Raw genomic sequence first — 24,378 nt, forward strand, 5'->3', positions numbered from 1 at the left:
CAAAGTTAGAGGAAGAGGCAGACGCCTCCTAGATGTCAAATGAGTACGAGTCAGGGGTAGTGGAGGAGATATGATGTAGGCCATCAGTAGGTGGAGGGACACCAAGTTCCTTATGGTATTATAGCGCCCCCTACTTGCCTTCGATGCTATAGGAGACATTCAGGGGAATTATAGGCTAGAGTGGTGGTCTATTATCGATGCAATAGACCTGGCCATATGGCACAAGACTACTGTGTCCAGCTAAAAAATGCACCTGCTCCTAAAACATACTGAGGGAACAACCAACCACCCCGTGACAAGCAGCAGAGGAACACCGCCCTAGCACAGGTGTATGCATTGACACCAAGAGACGCAAAGGTAGCAGGCGATGTGGTGACAAGTACCATTTTTATTATGTTATATAAAGTTGTTATTTTGTTTGACTCAGGGACGACTCATTCATTCATAGCCCGAGAGTGTGTCAAAATATAGGGAAAAAAAGCCCAGCCAATGGATGTTGGTTTGTGAGTGGCTACACCGACAAGAACCGTAGTGGTGTGTAGGAGAATACTTAGGGATTTTCCCGTTAGTATTCAGGGGAGGTCATTGTCTGTTAATTTGGTGGTTCTTAATATGTATGGGTTTGATGTAATTCTGTGAATGGATTGGGTAGCCACCAACTATGCCAGTATTGATTGTCGTAAGAAAGAGGTGGTATTCAGACCTCTTGAGGAGCAAGAGTACAGATTTGTGGGGTCATGTGTGCACTCCTCACCACATTTATTGTCGGCTATTCAAGTGAGGAGGCTACTACTGGAAGGATGCCAGGGGTATTTAACTTGTGTGAAGAAAGCACCCGAGGGAGGGTTAAAGTTTTAGGATATACCAGTTGTGAGAGAATTCTCTAATGTGTTTCTATAGGATTTACCTGGGTTGCCTCTCGACCGTGAGATTGAATTTGCTATTGATCTACTCTTAGGGACGGTGCCAATTTCTATAGCTCCCTATAGAATGGCTCCAGCAGAGTTGAAAGAATTAAAGGAGCAATTGTAGGAATCGATGGTGAAGGGATTTATCAGGCCTAGTACTCTTTGTGAAAAAGAAAGACGGGACAATGAGGATGTGTATTAACTACAGGGAAATAAATAAACTGACGATTAAAAATAAGTATCATCTTCGCTATATTGATGATTTGTTTGACCAACTCCAAGGAACACGAGTTTTCTCTAAGATTGATCTCTGATCCGGGTACCATCAAGTGAAGGTCAAGGTAGAGGATATTCTGAAGACAACGTTCTGAACTCAGTATGACTATTATGAGCTCCTGGTTATGCCGTTCGAACTGACGAATGCTCCTATTGCAATCATGGATATGATGAATAGGGTTTTCTACCAGTATTTGGATCAGTTTGTCATGGTATTTATTGACGAAATTCTGGTGTATTCAAGGAGTCTTGAGGAGCACAAGGATCACTTAAGAATAGTTCTTTAGGTGTTTAGAGAAAGGAAGTTGTATGCCAAATTTAAGAAGTGTGAATTCTGGTTGGAACAGGTCACATTCCTCGGGCACGTGATATCCAAGGGTTGTTTTTCTATGTATTCAAGAAAGATAAAGGTAGTAGTGGACTGGGTGAGACCGAAAAATGTTCACAAAATTAGGAGTTTCTTGGGATTGATAGGGTACTACCACCGATATGTAGGGGGATTTTCAAAACTGTTAGACCCTTTGACAAGATTGACCAGAAAGAATGTGAAATATGAATGGTCGGATGAGTGCGAACAGAGCTTCTAGGAATTAAAGTAGCGACCTATCACTACACCGGTACTAACAATCCCTTCAGGAGAAGGGGGTTTTGTAATCTACAGTGATGCATCTTAGAAGGGGCTCGAATGTGTGCTAATACAACAGGGAAAAGTTGTAGCCTATGCTTCTTGGCAACTCAAGGAGCACGAGAAGAATTACTCAACACATGATCTTAAATTAGCCGCAATGGTATATGCGTTCAAGATTGGAGACATTATTTGTATGGTGGAAAGTGTGAGATATTTACTGATCACAAAATTTTAAAGTATTTCTTCACCTAGAAGGAACTAAATATGAGGCAGAGGAGGTGGCTCGAGCTGATCAAAGATTACAACTGTACCATTAGTAACCACCTAGGGAAGGCTAATGTGTGTTGACTTTTTGGGTTCGTTTCCTATTTTGATTATGACAAGCCACATTATCTCATATGTGTGCTAAGTGTATGAACAGGTTTACTTTTCTAAGCACAAATGATAGATAAGAAATGGAAGTCCGGAAGCACTCAAACGAGCATATCTTTCGACATATTCCATGGAATTGCAAAGGAGCAGTGCATGAAGATTGAATTCCTTTTCAAGTTGTATTATATTTTATTTTATTCATTTTGGGTCTATAATAATTATTCAAAGGTTTGTAATAATTAATGCATAACATGCATGGTAGGGACTATAAGCTCAAAGACCATAGAATGACCTTAGGGATGACCTTCGGTCGACCAACGCTAGATTTTTGGACTTAATTTAAAAGCCTAGGCCATAGACTGACCTTAGGTCCCCAAGCACCTCATAACAAATCTCTTATAATTAGAAGTTATAATTATGTGAATAGGGGTGACTTCAAATAAAAATTAAGACTTAAAATGACCATTGAAAGGGCCTCGGTCAACCAAACCAGTCTAGTTATACTATGCTGGTCGACCAAACTTGTGTAGTATAAATGATATGGTTGACTGAACTATACAGAAGTCAACATTTAACTTTGTACAATCGACTATCCAGGTTTGAACACAGTGTCCTCGGTCGACCGAATCGCCACGTGCCTCACAACCCATACACTCGATCGACCAAATTTTTAGTTCTATTTGGCCACGGCTGACCGAACTATTTGATTAGCCGACCGAACTCTTTGTTGGTTGATCGAACCTTAAACGGTTCAAAATCACCTTAATACAGTCAACCATATCTCCAGTTAAAAAATGGCCACGGTCGATCAAACTCAGCAATACGGTCGACCAAACCTTGAATATGGTCAACCGAAACTCTCGAGTTGCCCAATTTTTACCGAGGTAAAATAGGGTTTATTTTTTATTAATCTCACTTAAACTTTTGGCAAAATACCAAATGAGTCACGAACGGTTATATTTTTTGGAGTGTCTATATATACTCCTTCATTTGGTTTGATTAGTGAAGATTAGCAAATATCATTAGCCAAAATTCTCTGAAATTCAAAACCCTTATTTTCTCATATACAAGCCAAAAATCTATCTCTTACTCATCCTACTTGCTAAAATCTTTTGGTAAGAGTATTATTAAGATTGTTTATATTAGCTCACACTTTCATTGTAGTTGATTTTATTGAAAGTGGGCTTGAGAGTTCCCTTGCGATTTAATTCATAATTCTTCAATGGGAATACTCTCTAGAGCTTGTGCGTCTTGCATTATTGTTGCAAGCATTCAAAATCTTGTTCTTGTGCATTATGAAATACTTTTCAAACAAGATTGATTTCAAATATCTCGTATACTTTATACTTAATATTTGTTCTTTTGAATTCTTTGTGGTTATTGCTTCTTATTGATATACACATTTTTAACACAAATATATACTCACACCACTCTCACATATTGCTTGATAATATTGACATTATCTTGAGAGTAGTCACATTTAGACTTCACTAAGCTTATACTTTCATATCATATGGAAGTGCAATTTGTAATTATATTGAGCATATTGTGGTACATATCTTCTTGTGTAGAAGCATGTGAATTGTACGTAAAAATTTATATTGATGTGTGTATTGGTGTGGCCTAAGGGGGTGTTGATCTAACTCGAAAGGATCAGGTTGTAAAGGTTGAGGTCAGCCCTGGTAATTTGACCTAGTTGTAACCAATGCCACTCCACCCATTAAGTGAGCAATAGTGGTAGTCCTCAAGCTTGCGAGTTGAGGCAGGGACGTAGGTAGTATTGGTCGAACCCCGATAACATTTCTTGTGCCTACTTTTAATTTTCGCATTTAAATTTCAGCACTTGAATGTTTGTGTTTAATTGTTTTAATATTTGATTAAGTAGTCCCTAGGTTTGTGTAATACTGGTTGAGGAATCTGAATTGACCTAGGAAAAAGTTTTAAATTTCAAATTCACCCCCCTCTTGGGAACACACCAATTCCAACAATGTGATAGCTGATGCCTTGAGCAAAAAGTCAGGAAGTGTCTCAGTATCAGAAGTGGTGGTGCAACATCATATCAAAATAGATTTAGAAAGACTTGGTGTGGAGATGATGAAGGGAGATCACCAAGCACTCATCGCCAATCTAGTAATTCAGCCCACTTAACAAGAAAGAATTAAGGTTGTTCAGATGAGAGATGTGGAGTTGGTAAAGGTTGTAAAATAAATTGCAAAGTGGATAGGGAGCCGATTTTAATATTTTAGATGATGGAACTTTGAGGTTTCGTAATAGGTTATGTATACCCAATGATGTGGAAATTAAAAGGATTATTTTGGAAGAGGCGCATTGTTCCCTATATATGGAACATCCAGGAAGCAAGAAAATGTACAAGAATTTGCGGGTATCCTTCTAGTGGAGCAATATGAAGAGAAAAATTGATGAATATGTAGAGCAATGTTTGACATGCCAACGGGTGACGGCTAAACATCAGAGACCGGTGAGACCATTGCAACTACTTTACATCCCTGAATGGAAGTGAGAGCATATTTCTATGGACTTCGTTTCAGGGTTACCGCCGGTATTTCATAGATAGGATGCCGTTTGGGTAGTCATTGACTGATTGACAAAGACTGCCTATTTTCTTCCCATCGGAGTTAACTACTCCATTAGTAGATCGAAAAAGATATACATATAGGAGATAGTTAGACTTTATGGAGTGCCAGTGTCCATCGTATCTAACCGGGACCCATAGTTCATATCTAAATTCTGAAAGAGTTTACAAGGAGCCTTGGGTTCTTAACTGACATTCAGTATAGCATTTCATCCTCAGACCAATGGACAGATATAGAGGACTATACAAATATTGGAAGATATGTTGTAGGCCTGTGCATTGGACTTTGGTGATAGTTGTGTCTAGTATATGCCACTGGTTGAGTTTTCTTATAACAACAGTTACCAGACTAGTATTGGGATGACACCATATGAGGCGTTGTATGGTCAGAGGTGTTGATCCCTGTTATATTGGGATGAAATTGGTGAAAAGCATATTTTGGGGCCAAAAATTGTACAATGGACTTATGAGAAAACCATACTCATCCGAGATAGAATTAAGACCGCTTGGAGTCAATAGAAAAGCTATATAGATACTCGCCAAAGAGAACTGGAGTTTGGTATAAGAGATCACGTGTTCTTACGAGTTGTACCAATGAAAGGAATTATGAGAATTGGGAAAAAGGGTAAGTTAAGCCTTAGATATATTGGACCATTTGATATATTGGTGTCGCGATGTCCTGGACTAAACAAACATGCACGGGTGCGGCTGCGAACTGGGAAAAATGGGGCGAATTTTGAAAATGATATTTTCGTGAAAAACATGGTGTAATGGAGTCGCCACTAACCTTTTGAAGTGCAATTAGAACACTTGATTGCTACCCCGTTATGGGGACAATCGATTTGCGCTACTAGAGTCAGGTCCGAGAGTTCAGTTACGTGAGGAGAAGGTATTAGCACCCCCTATGCACTTGTTCTTACGAACGGTACCAAATTAATCGAAAATTATCCCAAAATAAATTTTATAAGTCTTTTTGTTTTACTTTTTAAAAAGTGTGAATAAAATGTACAAAATAAAATACTATATGGATATTCCCTTAGAATCAGGGCATATCATGTTTCGAAGAGCTCCATGCCTCCCTTCTGCAATTATCAGGAGGAAAATCGAGAAAATAGGTTTTACAAAAATAAATCTCAAGTCTTTTGAAATTTATAGGATTTTTCTAAGTAAGGAAGAATAATATTTCTGGAACCTTGCGAGGTTTTGGGCTCATTCAGGATGAAAATGACTTTGTGGACCTTAAAATATTTTTGTGATTTTTTCTAAGTGAGAAAACATTTTTTTTGTGATTTTTGTGATTTTTCAATATTTTTCCTGAACTTCAAAATAGTACAAATAAAATTAAGACAAAAAACATGGAAGTCAAAGTTTGAAAATATTTTTTGAATTTTCAAAAAAATTTGTGATTTTTTTTTAATTTTATTGGTTTTTGGAAAATTAAAATGTTTTATTTAAGTATAAAACAGAGAAAACCGAATGAAACGGGTTCATGGGGGTTGAACCGGTTAAACCTCAATCGGTTTTGGGGAGAAACTACTTTAAGGTCTTGGTCAAGAGTACTAGTGTCATTATCTCCCCTATTCTTGCATGAAGTCATAGCAAACACATTTTTGACAACTAAGCTCGAGATGCAAACAAATGTCAAGAAATGCATAATCTATTTTCATTAAGTGGAAAACTGCCCGGGACTATAGTGCCGTTGGGTTACAAAATGAGAAAATTTTTAAGATGGAAAATAAGAATAAAAATCATCACATGAAAAGACTAGGAAAGTCAAAAGTGCTCCAGTTATGTAGTTCCGCTCCTGGTTGAGGACAATGAACCCACTTTTCCGAGGTGTCTGGGGAAGCTTCTAAGCCCAGAACAAAACTACAGAACTTGAGCACTTTTGACTTTCCTAGTGTTTTCGTGTAATTATTTTTATTCTTATTTCCCATTTTAAAAATTTTCTTGTTTTGTAACCCGAGGGCACTATAGTCCCAAGCAGTTTTCCACTTAATGAAAACGGATTATGCATTTCTTGACATTTGTTTGCACACTGAGCTCAAATATCAAAAATTTGTTTGCTATGACTTCATACAAGAATAGGGGAAATAATGACACCAGTACTTTTGAGGTTTCCCCCCAAAACCAGTTGAGGTTTAAATGGTTCAACCCCCATGAACCGGTTTCATCCGGTTTTCTCTCTTTTATACTTAAATAAAACATTTTAATTTTCTAAAAACCAATAAAATTCAAAAAAATCACAAAAAATTTAGAAAATTCTAAAAATATTTTCAAACTTTGACTTCCATGTTTTTTGTCTAACTTTATTTGTGTTATTTTGAAGTTCAAGAAAAATATTAAAAAATCACAAAAATCACAAAAAATGTTTTCTCACTTAGAAAAAATCAAAAAAATATTTTAAGGTCCAGAAAGTCATTTTCATCCCGAATGATCCCAAAACCTCCCAAAGTTCCAGAAATATTATTCTTCCTTAGTTAGAAAAATCTCATAAATTTCAAAAGACCTGGGATTTATTTTTGTAAAATCCTATTTTCTCGATTTCCCTTTCGATGATTGCAAAAGGGACGCATTTAGCTCTTCGGAGCACGATATGCCCCGATTATGAGGGAATATCTATATAGTATTTTATTTTTTACATTTTTTCACACTTTTTAAGGAGTAAAACAAGAAAACTTATTAAATTTATTTTGGGATAATTTTTTATTAATTTGGTACCGTTCGTAAGAGTGGGCATGTAAAGGGGTGCTAATACCTTACTCTCACGTAATCGAACTCCTAGACCCGACTCTAGTAGCGCAGACTGATTCTCCCCCTAACGAGGTAGCAATCAAGTGTTCTAACCACTCTCCAAAAGGTTAGTGGTGACTCCATTACACCATGTTTTCCACGAAAATACCATTTTCAAAATTTGCCCCATTTTTCCCAGTTCACAACCACACCCCCATGCATGTTTGGTGGGTCCAAGAGTCGCGACAGCTTGGCGACTCCATTGGGGACACTTGAGAGTTGAGCCAGTAATTAATTGAGAATTATCCGAATTCAAATCCAGTAAGCCTTCTTACTTACTCCTTCACCATTTTGTGAAAATTGATTCATGAGTTTCTTTGAGTGCAGTTACCCTGTGAATATGATGGCAAGCATGAATAATAAGTCGCTGTTAGAATTTAGTTATATTCTATGATTTGAATAAGCATGCAATCAATTGTGAACACTTTGCTTAAACATGCATTTACTTATGAGTATTTTACTACCATGATTAGTTGAAAAAGCATGTCATTACTTATGATTACTTTAAACAAGTTGTGATTACGTCCATGATTAAAAGCACTTGTTTCCATAATTATGTGAATAAAGCATGTGCTTAATAATGAATAATGGATGGATGAATGTGGGGTAGAGGGTGTAGGCTGAAGCGGATGAACTCACACACCTTCACAACTCTATACTCGGGCTTTGCCTTTTAGGATTAGATAAGAGTGTAATAGCGTCAGTCCCTTCGTGGCAGAGTTTGATGGGACCCGCGAACCACTTCACTCAATGCGAGCTTTGTTTGGACCTTTGTGAGGGAGGATGGAGTCTTAATCTAGGAACCTTTGGTTAATAGGGAATAAAGCTTAACCACACGTGATTAACCAAAATCCCTCACCTAGGGTAGAGCCTTGGAGAATCCCATATATACCTCCCTCAGGGTCAGGCTAGAAGCTGAATCCTTCTCCACAGGTGGTAATCTATGTCTATCATACATATGTTTGAAAAATGTTGTGTGTTGTACATTCTGCATCCATTCAGACATCCCTATCACTTGGCTAATATTTCAAAAAAAGTTCAATTCATTTGTGAAAAAGTCAAATTTTATCTCCCAATATACCCTGTCATGGGGAAAGTGGATCATTCTTGGGATCATTAATGGATAAGGTTTTTCCCAGAACTTTGTCTGAATGATAATTTAGGTTGCATTGCATACATCCATGCATAATCCATGCATGATATTTCCTCTCCAATGGGCTGGTAATCACGTTTCAACTTCCTATTAGGCCAAATTAAAATCCAGAATTCCAACATTGAGCCCACCTCTACCCACCCTTACTATACTAGATGTTAGGCAAGGACTATGGCCAAGAAAGTGGAAGACAGAATTACAGGCCTTGAAGAGGGGCAAGAAGAATTGAATGACAAAATGAGTAAGATCTTGAACCTACTAATGGGTAAAGGGAAAGTGGTGCAGTTGTAAGATGATGAGGAGGATTCAGACCCCACTCATCCTCTAGGGTTCACACAAGTCCACGGGCAAACATCATCACAACCTTTAGTCGCCATAGGAAACCCCCTTCCAAATAGTGCTTCATTCATTCCTACCGCACCAATGCTAGGAATCCCGACAGTTAGGGTACCCTCGATAACAATGACAGATGTGGGGGCAAGTAGAATCGCAACCGAACTCCACTGTGATGTGCTTGAAGAATGGTTGAGAGCCATTGAAGGCTCTAATTCATTCGGTTCTGTTAATCCGGCGGACCTCTGCCTAGTACCAAAAGTGGCCTGTAACACCCCGACCCCGAGGGGCCTGGGATATTAACTTTTTACTACTGATTTACAGCGGAAGCAAATAAACTCAATTTTTATTAAACCAGAGCGCTAATTATTCATATTACAATCATTTATTTCAAAATAAGAAAAATTACACAAACATAAATATCTGAAACCATACTAATATTTCTAATCAATCTTTATTTTTCTAATCCCCACCCGCATGCTTGCTAAGCCTGATTTCTGACATGTCCTTTAGAGTTATCTGAAATAAAATATGATTAGGGTGAGACGACGCTCAGTAAGTAAATAAGATTATTATTAGTGTGTGGCTAAAATGAGCTTTTAAAGAATTTCGTAAAACAATATTTAATACTATAACTTCAAGACTGCTTTTAGAATAAATATAAATTTAAAAATTTCCGCATAAAACTTTTGTCATCAATTTCAACAGTAAATTTTTATAATCATATTTTATAACTGCTAAATTAAACTTTTAACTTTAAAATTGTAAAAATATTTAATGATGAACATACATATACTTTTCCTTATACGTTTTCCTTAGATCATCATTTAAGCACCAGAATGATCCTTTTCACGTAAATTTATACTTTTCCTTCAAATCATCAGTAACTTGTACACGTAATTAAATATGTATAAACATATATTATAAAAACCACCCTTAGGCCTGTTTGCCGTAAGTCATGTTTACCCCCATGACTGGATTGTGCGGTCTGAAGACTGGACTTAGCTGGCTGGCCGACCAAACTAAATCAACGTACGTAAACTTTAAGTGAGATTTTCATTATTAAGTCCTGGTCCGGAACCAGGTGTGCACTCAGGAGAAATCCACTAACATAAATAACCACTCTGTAAACAGTGTGGGTGCACTCTGATCCGTATAAACTTTAAGCTGCTGTACCGAGCATCTGTAACTTTGAACTTTCGTTGCCATAAGGGGTTTTAAAATCATCTTATTATAATTTATGCAATTTAAAATAATATCGTGAAAATCTCATCTTTACTCATATTTTCATAAAAAATGTAACGTAGAAATAAACTCATGCCACACAATGTTTGTGTTAAAAATATATATAATTTTATTTTTGAATAGAAATAAATGCTGAAAATTTACCCGAGGGGATTAGAACATTTCTTAACCCAAAAATAGATGCAAGTATATTAAAGATAGAACTGGTATAATTAAATACGCGTAAAAATAAACTCATGGAAATTTTGTGTAACTAATTAACATAATTGAAATTTACTTATAAAATAGACTCGGGTATGAATTTTTTTAAAAAAACTAACATAATCAAAATTTACTTACCTTCTTCTTTTACCGTGTGCTACGAACACAATAACTATCTTTAAGATATGAGATCGGAAAGAGTGGGTGAGTGAGAACTTACTCAAAATTCTCACTCCACCACAAATTCTTTCACTCACTAATCCTTCTCTTCCTTAGAAAATTGTTGTGAAAAATGAAGGTTGAGAGCTCCCTATTTATAGAAAAATTTTGGGGAAGAAATTGAATTTATAAAAGTGTGGGGAGATGGGTGAAATTATAATTTTTTTAAAATTAAAGAATGGGCAAGGGATGGGCAAGGTATGGGTTGAGTATGGGATGGGGATGGAGGCCATGTGGGAGTGCTTGCCACCATTCCTATTAAATAAATTTTTAATTAATCACTTACCTAATTAATTAATCAATTAGTTAATTAATTATTATTTTTTTTTCTAATCATTATTATCATTATTATTATCATTGTTATTAATTTTAAACTACTTTTAGTATTTATTTATTTTATTATTTATTTTTGAACAAGAATTAAATTTAAATTTTGAAAACTCATGTAGGCCCCACATGGTCTTGTGGGCCCCACACAACTTCGAGACCCGAATGGATCCTACGTAACTCGAATAACTCTTATATAATTTTATGCATCCTACATAGCTTTGAGACTTGTGTAAACCTCCATATGGCTTCGGGACTCATGTGGGCCCCACACCGTCTTGTGGGCCCCGCATAGGATACCTATATTATTATTATTTTATCATATATTTCTTCAAATTATATCAGTTAAAACATTATTTTATGTACTTATTTACGTATATAAACAGTGTCTTGTGGCTCCGGGACTCATGTGGACCCCACATAGTCTTGTGGGCCCCACATAAGATACCTATATTATTATCATCTTATTATGTATTTCTACAAATTATGTCTGTCAAAACACTATTTTATGTATATATACTTATTTACGTGTACAAACAGTGTCTATCCTGTTTATTCTATGAAATTCCATTTTGACCAGGCCGACCTCCAGGGAGCGACTGAGCCGCAATGGTCTCTGAGCACTTGCTAAGACAAGGTCTTTCTTAGGCATCAAACATGGAATCAAGGATCCTACAGAAAAAAACTTCTGTATTGATATTAATTTAATGACTATTTTTATTATTTTATTATTATTGTACTTTAATCATATATATATATATATATATATATATATATATATATATATATATTTTTGGGTCATCACATGGCCCTACCACCGAAATTCAAGATTTCGAACTTTGAAAAATTTGATGGGACCAGGTGTCCACGAACTCATCTCCGGTTATATTGCCAAGTAATGGCGGCCTAACAATGATGCACTGTTTCCAGAGCAGTCTGACTAGTACGACAGCCAAGTGGTATATTCACCAAGATAGGGCGCGGATTCGCACATGGGGAGATCTCGCTAATGCTTTTGTAGCTCAATATCGTCATTTTAAGGAGATGACACCAGATCAGATGACCCTTGAAATTAGGAATAGCTTCCCAAGAGGGGGGGATGAATTGGCTTTTAAAACTTTCTCTTTTTAGTTCTTTTTCAAAGTCCTTAACTTCTTTTAATATTTAACCAATTCTATGACTTGTTTATCTATTTTTTTTTAATCGAACAATAACTCGGTTTCTCTTAAACAATAAACAAGACAACTAATAAAACATTCAATCTTCAACCACACAAATAATTAAACTAGTCAAGCCTATCAACCACAATGCTCAAACCAACAACCAATTTGATTGCCAAATATAAATTCACTTCAGCACTATTAGATTGATGAAATCATTCAAGATTTAGCACTTTCTGAAATATAAACATAGTTCACTCAATCTCAAGCTTTATACCATACAATCACAATATATTAATGGTATATGTAACTTTCAGCTTTTGTATTGTGTTCATCCCTGTAGTAAATGCGAGTTTGAACAAAGCCCTGTATATATGAAAATGTTTCTTCAATGTGATGTTCAATATAAGATCCAATTGCTCTTTCCAAACTTCAGAATTCAAATAAACTCTTAACTTAGTTTATCTTTGGGATGTTTAGCCAAGTAACGTACTCCCGTATGGTTTCCGCAAAGAATGGTTCAACCAACGTACTCCCTTTCGGTTTCCGCAACCCAAATCAAAATCAAATTTTAAGGTTTAGTTGATTTCCAAATATACGTAGTTTATATGATTTCCAAATTTAAACCATCCACGCAATTTAAATATGTACTGAAAATAAAGAATAGGGAAAGAGAGAGTGAGACGAAGATTTTTACGAGGTTCGGCTTATACCCTGCCTACGTCCTCGCCTTTGGCAAACCACCAAAGGATTCACTGAACCTGTTCCATTTACGGGTGGAAAAAAACCTTTACAAGCGATACCCCACGCTCAAACACTCCTTCACTAGGCTAGAGCCCACCTCTGCAAACAATGTCCCCTCGTTTGGTCACTCCTTTAGGCTAGAGCTCGCCTCTCTAAGAAATATCCCCTTTCTTAGCCAACAATCCAAACAATCCTTGGAACGTCAAAGAACTACAAGAAACAAGATATAGTATGTGTACAAATATACTCTCACAAAGAGCAAGTTAGTACAAGTTCAGCACTATATACTTCAATGTAAAATATCAATATGAAATAGAATGAGGCTCAAGTGTAGAATTCACCAATATCCTTCTTAGATGAGGATTAGCAGTAGGAACTCAGAGGAGGAAGGATTAGCACTTCAGAATATCTTAGCAAAAGAGTTTTGCAATGAGTGAGCAAGAGAACTTGTAAGAACAAGAGTGCTTTCAGCTTCACAAACAGATTTTTTAATTCTTGGTGTGTTTTGATTTGCAAAACCATGTATTTATAGGCTTTCAAAAGTTTCCTTGTTGCAAAAGTTTCCTTAAAGAGTTTCCCAAATTGTTAGAAAATTTGGAGCTCAAACAGCTATTATTTAAAATATTAGATTTTAAAAAATTTGCCCGTTGAACAATGTTCAGATGACTGAAGAGTCGAGTTCAGTCATTTGAAGTTCCTGAAACCCTTTAAAAAATGAACTAGACATAGGTTTAGATGACTAAAGAGTGGGTTCAGACGTCTGAAGAGTCGAGTTCAGATGTCTGAAGTGTTGAGTTCGGACGTCTGAACAGCTACTGCCTGTTTCAGTTTTGTCCCAAAAAATCTTCATACGTCTGAGCTTATTCTTCAGATGTCTGAAACTGAAATAATTCTTCAGACATCTGAACAGTGAGTTCAGTCATCTGAACAGATAAAAAGCTGCTTTAAAAATATTTTCCATTAAAAATGATTTGCTCTCTTATTCTGATTTTTACAAAACTTGTTTCAATAATCCTAAATAGGTCTTTAGGTTTAAGAAGTTAACCTAAGAGCTTCAAAATATTTCAAATGATATTTTAAATATTAAAGAACTTACATGAGACTTCTAAGACATTAACATTCTAAACGCTCAAGTCTTCATGCTTGCTTTGGCCCTTTCTTGGTCTTCAAGCTTTAATATTCTTTGAGCTCTCTCACTTTGCTTTTCTTTGGCTCTTTTGACTTTAAACATTCCTTGGCTGTCAACAAATCATGCATGACCTCATAGTCTTCAAGGTTGAATATATCATCTTTAAATCCATGCTTTGGTCTTTAAATCCATGCTTTGACTCTTTTAAGTTTCATTTGATCCTTGTGAGCACTTTGACCTTACTTTCTCATATATGAGCCCTGAAATATCATTACTCACACAAATACATTAAATTTTACTTGTTTGTTAGCATCAAAACAAGATAACAAGATTTTAAGCCTTATAAGGACAACAATCTCCCCTTTTTTTATGATGACAAACAAGGAGTAAAAATTTGAGTAAGCCTTAAAAAGGCTCCCCCTTTCAATAAGCTTCGTCTTAATAAGATCAATATTAATTTCATCAATCATGCTCATCACTTTCTTTTGGTTTTACAAGCTTTTTCAATCAATATTAAATACTTAAATACTTCTTTTGAATAGATATTATGCTCATGCTCAATTATGCTTCAATCAATATTACATACTTAAATACTTCTTTTGAATAGACATTATGCTCATGCTCAATTATGCTTAATTTTTGCTTCACAATTCCTTCCCCTTTTGACATCAATCAAAAAGAAAAAAAAATGATTTGAATTCAAATACAAATCATTTTAAGCATATCAATAACCATGTATTCCAAACATATGTACACACTCAAGTTATTGTTTTTCAATATAGCATAGGTAGTGTAGAGCTCACAGCATTTATTCAAGATACCAGCTGATATTAATTTGATGATTTTTATGATACCAATTTAAAATTTAAAATTTAATTCATGATATCAATTGATTAATGATTCATGACACTCCCCCTGAATTCAATACATTCATTTTTGTTATTAATTTTGCTTTTATCATCCCATGTAAAATATTGAATCATATCATGTATCAAATATCAATATCATGCTAAGATCATCAATATCACATTATGCTCATAGACATAATCATCCTCATAAATAATTTGACTTTGTGATACCAAGTGAGCTTTTAGATTTGATATCTATTGAAATTTTTAACATGTGAAACCAAAAATACTTTATAGATACCAAAGCTTAATATCACATAATGTAGTTCATGGATACCAATATAACTACTATATCTTTCATAACTCATAGATAAAGAGCAATATGTTTATCCATGTGATTCATTTAAAATCATGCATGTTCAAGAATTATCCTAATATCAAAAATTTATGCTTAAGCTCAATAATCTCATTCTCAATTTTCAACATAGTGAGCCATACTTTTCAATATAAATCAAGTCAAGTTAATTAATACACATGTAGCATATAGGATATCAATACATCACATGTAGGCAAGTAAGCATGTAGCATGTAACATCAAGGCGCTTATATAATAAGCTCAGATTTGATATTTTCTTTATATTTTCTTAAGTTAAGCCTTGTAAAAGGTCATCCTATGATTTTGACCAACAATGCCATTTTCTATTTTATATATGTGTGAAATCATTATTTCATTTTTGGTACCCATATTATCTTGGGTCCGGAGGATTTTTCAAGGGAGGTTTCTTTTATTTTCCATACTTGTTTGGTTTTAACACCTTTCCTCTTAAACAGACATTCAAACTTTATATGCCCCTTTTTCTTGCATTGATAGCATATGGTGTTTGTGTAGGCATTAGGAGATGTGCAAGTATATTCTTTGGATTCTTTCGATAAATATCCCATGTAAGAATTCTTTTTCTTTTTATTTTCAATTCCATTGAAACCAATGCCTTCTTTATTTAGAGACATTCTTTGTAAGCCAATCATCTTATCAAGGTTTTCCTTTCCTTTTGTGAAGTTATAAATAATTTTATCCTTATCTTTGATTTGATTCTTGAGATCATTTAACTCTATGTCTTTCTTGTTTTCAACCTTCTTTAATGATTTCTCTTATTCTAGAGATAATTTTCTGATTCTATCTTCTAATTCATAAATATACATATCTTTCTCATATACGGTAGAGGATAAGGATCGAAGGTCTTTTATCATTTGGTCATTCTTGCTTTCTAGTTTCTCAATTTTCAAGTTGTTTTCTTTTTCAACAATATTTTTGGATTCTATTTCTTTCATTGTTGATTCATACTTATGTTGAGTTTTGAGTCTTTATCTCTTTCAGCATTCTTTAGGAATTCTAACTTTTTCATTAAACTTTCATTCTTACTCTTCAATGAGGTGTTTTGTTTATTTTCTTTCATCGGCATCTTATATACTTTGAATAGATCATTTTGAAGTTCATCATAAGATGACATACCCTTATCACTTGATTTATCACTACAAGAATTATTTGAAGATTTAGTTAAGGAGCTTTCTTCGTTATCCCATGCCATTAAGCACGTGTAGGCAATCTCTTGGTCACTTATTTCATTCTCTGAACTACTTGTACTATCCCAAGTAGTGGCTTTCATGGCCTTCTTATTTTTATTTTTAGACTCTTTCTTTAATAGTGGGCATTCTAGTTTTATTTTATTGCAATTATAGCAAGTAGGGGTTTTATCTTTAGATTTCTTGGTACCAATATCTTTTTCATCTGATTTGGAGTCTTGGTTTCTTCTTTTGAATTTTTTTCTTCTTCTAAGGATTTTTGCTAGCTTTTTAGATATAAAGGCTACTTCATTTTCATCTATCTCTTCACTACTAGAGTTTTCTTTTGAGGCTTTGAAGGCCATTGTTTCTTGGGCTTTGGTTTTCCCGCTCTTTTCATTCATTGTCATTTCGCATGTGAGGAGAGAACTTATAATCTCATCTAAAGATGTGTTTTTCAGATTTCTACCTTCCGTGGTAGCAGTAGCCTTTGGTTCCCACATAGAGGGAAGGCCTCTTAGAATTTTTCTTATCATCTCATAAGTAGTGTAAGTTTTTCCCAAGGTATTTAGGGAATTTATTATATGAGTGAACCTAGTATACATGTTGGATATGGATTCATCCGGGTTCATTCTAAATGCTTCATATTCACTTGTAACCATATCAACCCTATCATCCGTAACATTCATTGTTCCTTCATATGTTACTTCTAGCTTATCCCATATCTCCTTAGCTAATTTACAAGCCATTACTCGATTAAATTCATTGGCATCTAAAGCACAATATAGAGCGTTCATAGCACTAAAGTTTATTTGCAACATTTTATAATCTCTCTCAGTCATGTCTTTCTTTTCTTTTGGTATTTGTTTACCATCGACTAGTTTAAAAGGAATTTGGTCACCTTCCATGACAACCTCCCAAACTTTCCCATTCATAGTTTGAAGATAGATTTGCATTCTCTTTTTCCAGAAGGTATAGTTCAAACCACAAAAGATTGCTGGCCTAGTTGAAGATTGTCCCTCTCCACAGGGAGCTACGCCTATGTGAGCCATTAGGATCTTTCTATAGTTACTTGTTAAGAATTAGTATAACCCCGCTCTAATACCAATTGAAATTAGGAATAGCTTCCCAAAAGGGGTTGAATTGGCTTTTAAAACTTTCTTTTTAGTTCTTTTTTAAAGTCTTTAACTTCTTTTAATATTTAACCAATTCTTCGACTTGTTTATCTATTTTTTTTTTTTAATCAAACAATAACTCGGTTTCTCTTAAACAATAAACAAGACAACTAATAAAACATTTAATCTTCAACCACACAAATAATTAAACTAGTCAAGCCTATCAACCACAATGCTCAAACCAACAACCAATTTGATTGCCAAATATAAATTAACTTCAGCACTATTAGATTGATGAAATCATTCAAGATTTAGCACTTTCTGAAATATAAACACAGTTCACTCAATCTCAAACTTTATACCATATAATCACAATATATTAATGGTATATGTAACTTTCAGGTTTTGTATTGTGTTCAGCCCTATAGTAAATGCAAGTTTGAACAAAGCCCTGTATAATAGGTAAGCTCAAAACGAAAAAGGCCTAGAATGACCATAGGACACTCGTACATGCACATATATGGCTATATGGAAAGGGTGATCACATAAGTAAATAGAACCAAAATGCACTTAAAATACATGTTCAGTTGACCGTACTTCACAAGTACATATTTGTCGATCGATCGAACTAGTCACCGGGTCAACTGTTTGACCACTGCCCGGTCGATCGAACACGGCTCAGTTCATTTTACCCGGTCGACCGAACTCCCATCGAAGTCAACCTTTGACTCTTCAGTCGACCGACCAAATTTAAATGGGCAACGCCCTGGTTGACCGAACCCACACGTGGAGAATCCAACACTCCGGTCGACCGAACTACTTAGTTCAAAACCTCACGGTCAACCGAATCGCGCGGAAAGGAAAAATCTCATTGGAACCCTGTTGACCGGTTGACCAAACTTCTAGTTCAAATCTCACCCAGTCAACCGAACTTGCACACTCGGTCAACCGAACCTTGCCTTCGGTCGACCCGTACTCTTGCATTGCCCTATTATTTTTACCACAATTAAAATATTTAAATGGAGTTAATTGTGTTAAAATGTTTTAAAACATTTATAATATATCCCTATATGTCTTGGATGGCTATAATCAAGGGGTAGAATCGGTCTGTGCTACCAAAGTCAGGCTCGGGAGTTTGGTTACGCGAGGGGAAAGTATTAGCACCCCCTACACGCCCGTTCTTACGAATGGTACCTAATTAATCGAAAATTATCCCAAAATAAATCTAATAAGCCTTCTTATTTTACTCCCTAAAGAGTGTGAAGAAAATGTGCGAAATAAAATACCATATAGATATTCCCCCAGAACCAGAGCGTACCATACTCCGAAGAGCTCAATGCCTCCTATTGCAATCATCAGAATCCAAAAATTGAGAAAATAGTTTACAAAAATACACTCTCGGGGATTTTGAAATCTTTTATAGAATTTCCTAAATATGAAAAATAGTATTCCAAAAGGTTTTGAATTTATTTGGGGATGAAAATTTTGTGAAAATGAGTTTTCCAACTCAAAAATATTTTTTTCAAATTTTCCTATGATTTTTCTGAATTTTTGTAATTTTTCCATATTTTTCCCAAATTTTAAGTAGTTTATTAGCTTTACCGTGATCCCAAAAGGGGGGGGGGGTGAATTGGTAATTTTTAAAATTTAAGCCCTAGGTCAATCTCCTAACACTAGTATATTCACAACCCTATGGTCAATCTAGTGCAAGTAATGTAAATGTATACCAGAAAGTAAATAAAGCAATTTAATCAAGCACACATGCACCAGAAACAAGTAAAGTAAGGGTGATGCACAGAAATGTTATCGAGGTTCGGCCAATTGCCTACGTCCCCTCCTTGGCTAACAAGCACAAGGATTATCACTATAACTTGCTCACTTAAACGGGTGGAATGACACCTAAACAAATCAGGTCAATTAGCACAGGGCTGACCTCAACCTTTACAACCAATCCTTACCGGGCTGGATTACCACCCCCTCAGGCCACGCCTGGAAACGCTCAAATTTTACAATCAGATGGTACAGAAAAAGTTCCTTCACGTAAAGTAGAAATGTACCCAAATACGCACATTCACATACACATCAATAGCATGGATATAGTGTAAGCTCAATGATGCAAGTTTTGTTCAATCAATACTCAACACAGTATAATCAGTATGATGCTCAAGAGTATTCAACACAAGCAATATCTTGGAATAAAAACAAAGTATTTCAATAGCACATCAATATTCCAAGTATACGAATCAGATAATCAAGCTAGTTCAAAAAGAGTTTTCCTCAATGAAAGATGCACAACACTAGTTTGAAAATAGTTGCTTGTTTGAGAAATTTTTGCACACCAAAAATCAAGCTATTGGATACTTGCAACAAATATGCAAATATCCTAAGCTTACTTGGTTTATCCTCACACACGATTTATAATGAGCAAATTTGTGGGATAAACCTAAGCTAAAACTCCCCAAAAGAAATATAGCAATCAATCACTCAAATGGGAGTTTCTAGAAAGCTATTGCAATCTTAAGCACTCTAAAAATGTTCACACAATCTCAACGGATATCAAACAAATGGAGATTTGAGAGTATTTGACCAAAAGATTTATTTTCAAAAGAGAGGATATTTTGGCTAATCTGTTTGCAAATCTTACCCTAATCTTGCAAATGAACTTATATTTATAACCAGGGGTAAAAATATAACCATTTGGGATAAAATGGGAATAATTAAAAAAGTCCCAAATGATTAAAATCCAATTAGCCCAAGTTAACCTTGTTTTACCATGGTTAAAATAATTTTAACCAGCTGGGGTTTGGGTGGCTGAACCTAAGTTCGTTCGCCCGACAAGACACATACTAAAAAGGTCTTTAAGATAGTTCGGTCACCCGTGTAGAGCTTCGGCAGTTAGAATCAAAGTCAGTAGCATGTGTTCATGATTTCGGGTGCCTAGTCCAATGTTCGGTGGCCCGAACTCCTGTGTTTGGTCGCCCGGGGTCCTTTTTGAACTAAAAACATCGGTCGCCCGAGTTGGTGAACAGTCCCTTTCAAGGGGTTCGGGCGCCCAGAGAAGATATATGTATTTAAGGGTCGATCACCTGAGAGCTTGATCAACATTTTGACTTGGCAAAATTCGGGCGCCCGAGGAGTTTTGTACTCCAAGGGTTCGGTCGCCCGAGCTCTCTCAAGTTGCTTAGATTTGTTCAATTATAGCACAATTTCAACACACCTATATATATTATATGCTATATGTGTGAGTGTTGGAGCCTAGGGTCTTGTTATGGTCTAATTGAGCTTGCGATATATCCTGTATGCAGGATGTACAGGTAAAAAACATACAAACCACAGCCTAGGTTACTATTACAGACCCATATTATAGACTTTAAATTTACAATTACAAGTTACAAGTTTTCAGGGTCTTCTTATTTCTTCAAGTGTCCTTCCTTGAGATATTTAGCCTGCACAAATACTTGACAATCATCAAATATCAGTCTTTTTCATTATCAAAACCGGGTGCGACTTATAAGGTCAAGATTCTCCCCCTTTTTGATGATAACAAATACAACCAACAAAAATATGGGTATAAGCCTAAGAAGGCTCCCTCTATCAATATGCATCCAATTGTTTTAACCAATATATTTTACCAATATACCAATTATTTTTGCCTCCATCTGCCCCTTTTGGTAACAGAAAAAAGGGTCATAGGAGTTAACACTCTAGGCAATGGGTAAGTGTTACATTTATACATTAGAAATTTTGGAAAGATTTTAAAAATTTTCGGCAGAGTGCCGTTTGTAAATCGAACTTTCCAAAAATAAATCCTGTATAAATAGTAACATGTTTGAGTTTATATAGCCTAACAGTTTATCCACAGCTACTCAAACAATCCAGTATGGTCCAACAATCAAATATAAATTTTAATATCACCATGAAGTGGACAAAGGAGCCGTGCATCACAAGTAATGAGCAATATGCATTACATCCAATATGATCATGCTATAGATATAAGACATGTGCACACAAGCAATAATCGGCATTCACAAAGTCTAAGGCACGAAAAAAAATCAACAATGAAATTGGTTGCTAAGACTTGTTAAATTTCACTTAAGAGCCCTCCCTGAATTTATGCAAACTATGAAACATCTAAGAAGCCTCTCTACTGTGCATTAGACCTAACTCACGTCTAATTTGTGTGAACCTATCCTCAGAAAGTGGTTTAGTGAATATATCTGCCCACTGTTCATTGGTGCATACAAACTCAAGAGTCACATCTCTTTTTTGCACATGATCACGAAGAAAATGATGTTTAATCTCAATGTGTTTAGTTCGTGAATGTGAGATATGATTTTTAGAGATGTTGATTGCACTTGTATTATCACATTTAATCAGTATTGTATCATAGTGCAATCCAAAATCCATAAGTTGTTATTTCATATAAAGAGTTTGGACACAACAACTTCCAGCCGCAATATATTCAGCTTTGGCTATGGATAAGGCAACTGAGTTTTGTTTCTTGGAGAACCAAGAAACAAGAGATTGTCCTAGATAATGACGAGTGTCGCTAGTACTTTTTCTATCAAATTTTCTATCGGCAAAGTCAGCATCAGTATAACAAACAATCTCAAAAGTAGTATGCTTAGGGTACCATAAGCCTAACTCTATAGTCCCAACTAGATACCTAAGGATTCGTTTAACTGCTTTTAGATGAGATTCCTTAGGGGCAGCCTAAAATCTAGCACACAGACACACACTAAACATAATATCAGGCCTAGTAGCAATGAGATATAGGAGACTCTCAATCATGCCACGATATAATTTTTCGTCAACAGGGATTCCTTACTTATCTTTATCAAGCTTAATGGAAGAGTTCATAGGTGTACCAAGAATTTTTCAATCTTCCATATTAAAATTCTTTAGCAAGTCCCTAATATATTTAGATTGGCATATGAAAGTTCCATGATTAGCTTGCTTAATTTGTAGCCCTAAGAAGAAACTAAATTCACTCATCATGCTCATTTCAAATTCACTTTGCATGCACTTGGCAAACCCATTACACAACTCATCATTAGTTGCACCAAAAATGATATCATCCACATAAATTTGAACAAGGAGAATATCATCATTTTTGGATTTGATCAAAAGTGTAGTGTCAATCTTGCCATGGGTAAACTCATTTTCTAGTAGGAAACCACTGAGCCTCTCATACTAAGCTCTAGGAGCCTGTTTCAATCCATACAAGGTCTTAGACAATTGGTAAACATAATCTGGATATTTATGATTTTCAAAACCGGGTGGTTGTTCTACATATACTTCTTCATTAGTAAAGCCATTTAGAAAAGCGCTTTTAACATCCATTTGAAACAATTTAAAGTTTTTAAAAGCGAAAAAAGCAAGTAGCATATGAATGGCTTCTAACCTAGCAACAAGAGCATATGTTTCATCAAAGTCAATCCCTTCCTGCTGGTTATACCCTTGGGCAACTAGTCTAGCCTTATTCCTAGTTACTATCCTATTCTCATCTTTCTTATTTCTATGTACCCATTTAGTTCCAATAATTGTGTGATCATTAGGCCTAGGAACTAAAGTCCACACTTTGCTTCTTTCAAATTTATTAAGTTCTTCTTGTATAGAAATTACCCAAGACTCATCCTCTATGGCTTTTTTAATATTTTTAGGTTCTTCTTGGGATAAAAAAGTGGAATAATTTACTAGATTTCTTAAGGAAGATCTTATGGCTACACCACGGGATGGTTCACCTAAGATTTTATCAATGGAATGATTTCTAATGAATTTCCAATCTCTAGGCAACTCCTAATTTTCATTATCTTCAGATGATTTTTCCTTTTCTTCTGGGTTTTCACTTGCATAGTTTTCAATAGATAGTTTATCTAAGAATTTTCTAATATCAATATCATCTTCATCATCTTTCTTAGAAAATGGGTTAACTTCATCAAACACAACATGAATAGATTCAATGACAGTCAATGTTCTTTTGTTGAAAACCCTATATGCTTTGCTATTTAGTGCATAACCTTGAAAAATACTTTCATCAGATTTAGAGTCAAATTTTCCTAGATGTTCATTATCTCTAAGCACAAAGCATTTGCAATCAAACACATGAAAATAGAAAATATTAGGCTAATGGTTGTTCCACAATTCATAAGGGGTTTTATTAATTGAAGGTCTAATCAACACCCTATTCATAACATAACATGCAGTATTAATGGCCTCAGCCCAAAAATATTTAGGTAAGTTATGTTCATTCAACATAGTTCTACCCATTTCTTGCAGTGACCTATTCTTTCTTTCTACCACATCATTTTGTTGAGGTGTCCTAGGTGCAGAAAAGTTATGTGATATGCCCTCTAAGTCAAAATATTTTTCTATGCTTTCATTTTTGAATTTGGTGCCTTTATCACTTCTTATATAAGTTATTTTATATCTCTTTTCATTTTGGATCCTCCTACAAAGTTTGGTGAACTGTTCACATGATTCATTTTTATGTGAAAGAAACAACACCCATGTGAATCTAGAAAAGTCATCCACAATTACAAAAGCAAAAGATTTGCCACCGAGACTTAGCACAGAATTAGGTCCAAACAAATCTAAGTGAAGCATCTCAAGTGGTCTAGTAGTAGATATGAATTTCTTTTTCTTAAAACTGAGTTTTGTTTGCTTACCCATTTGACATGCATCACAAATTTTGTATTTTACAAATGACATCTTAGGCAAGCCTTTTTCTAGTTATTTTCTAACAAGTTTTGACAATAAATCCATGCTTGCATG

The sequence above is a fragment of the Malania oleifera genome, chromosome 11 (assembly GCF_029873635.1).
Source record: "Malania oleifera isolate guangnan ecotype guangnan chromosome 11, ASM2987363v1, whole genome shotgun sequence".
NCBI lineage: Eukaryota > Viridiplantae > Streptophyta > Magnoliopsida > Santalales > Ximeniaceae > Malania > Malania oleifera.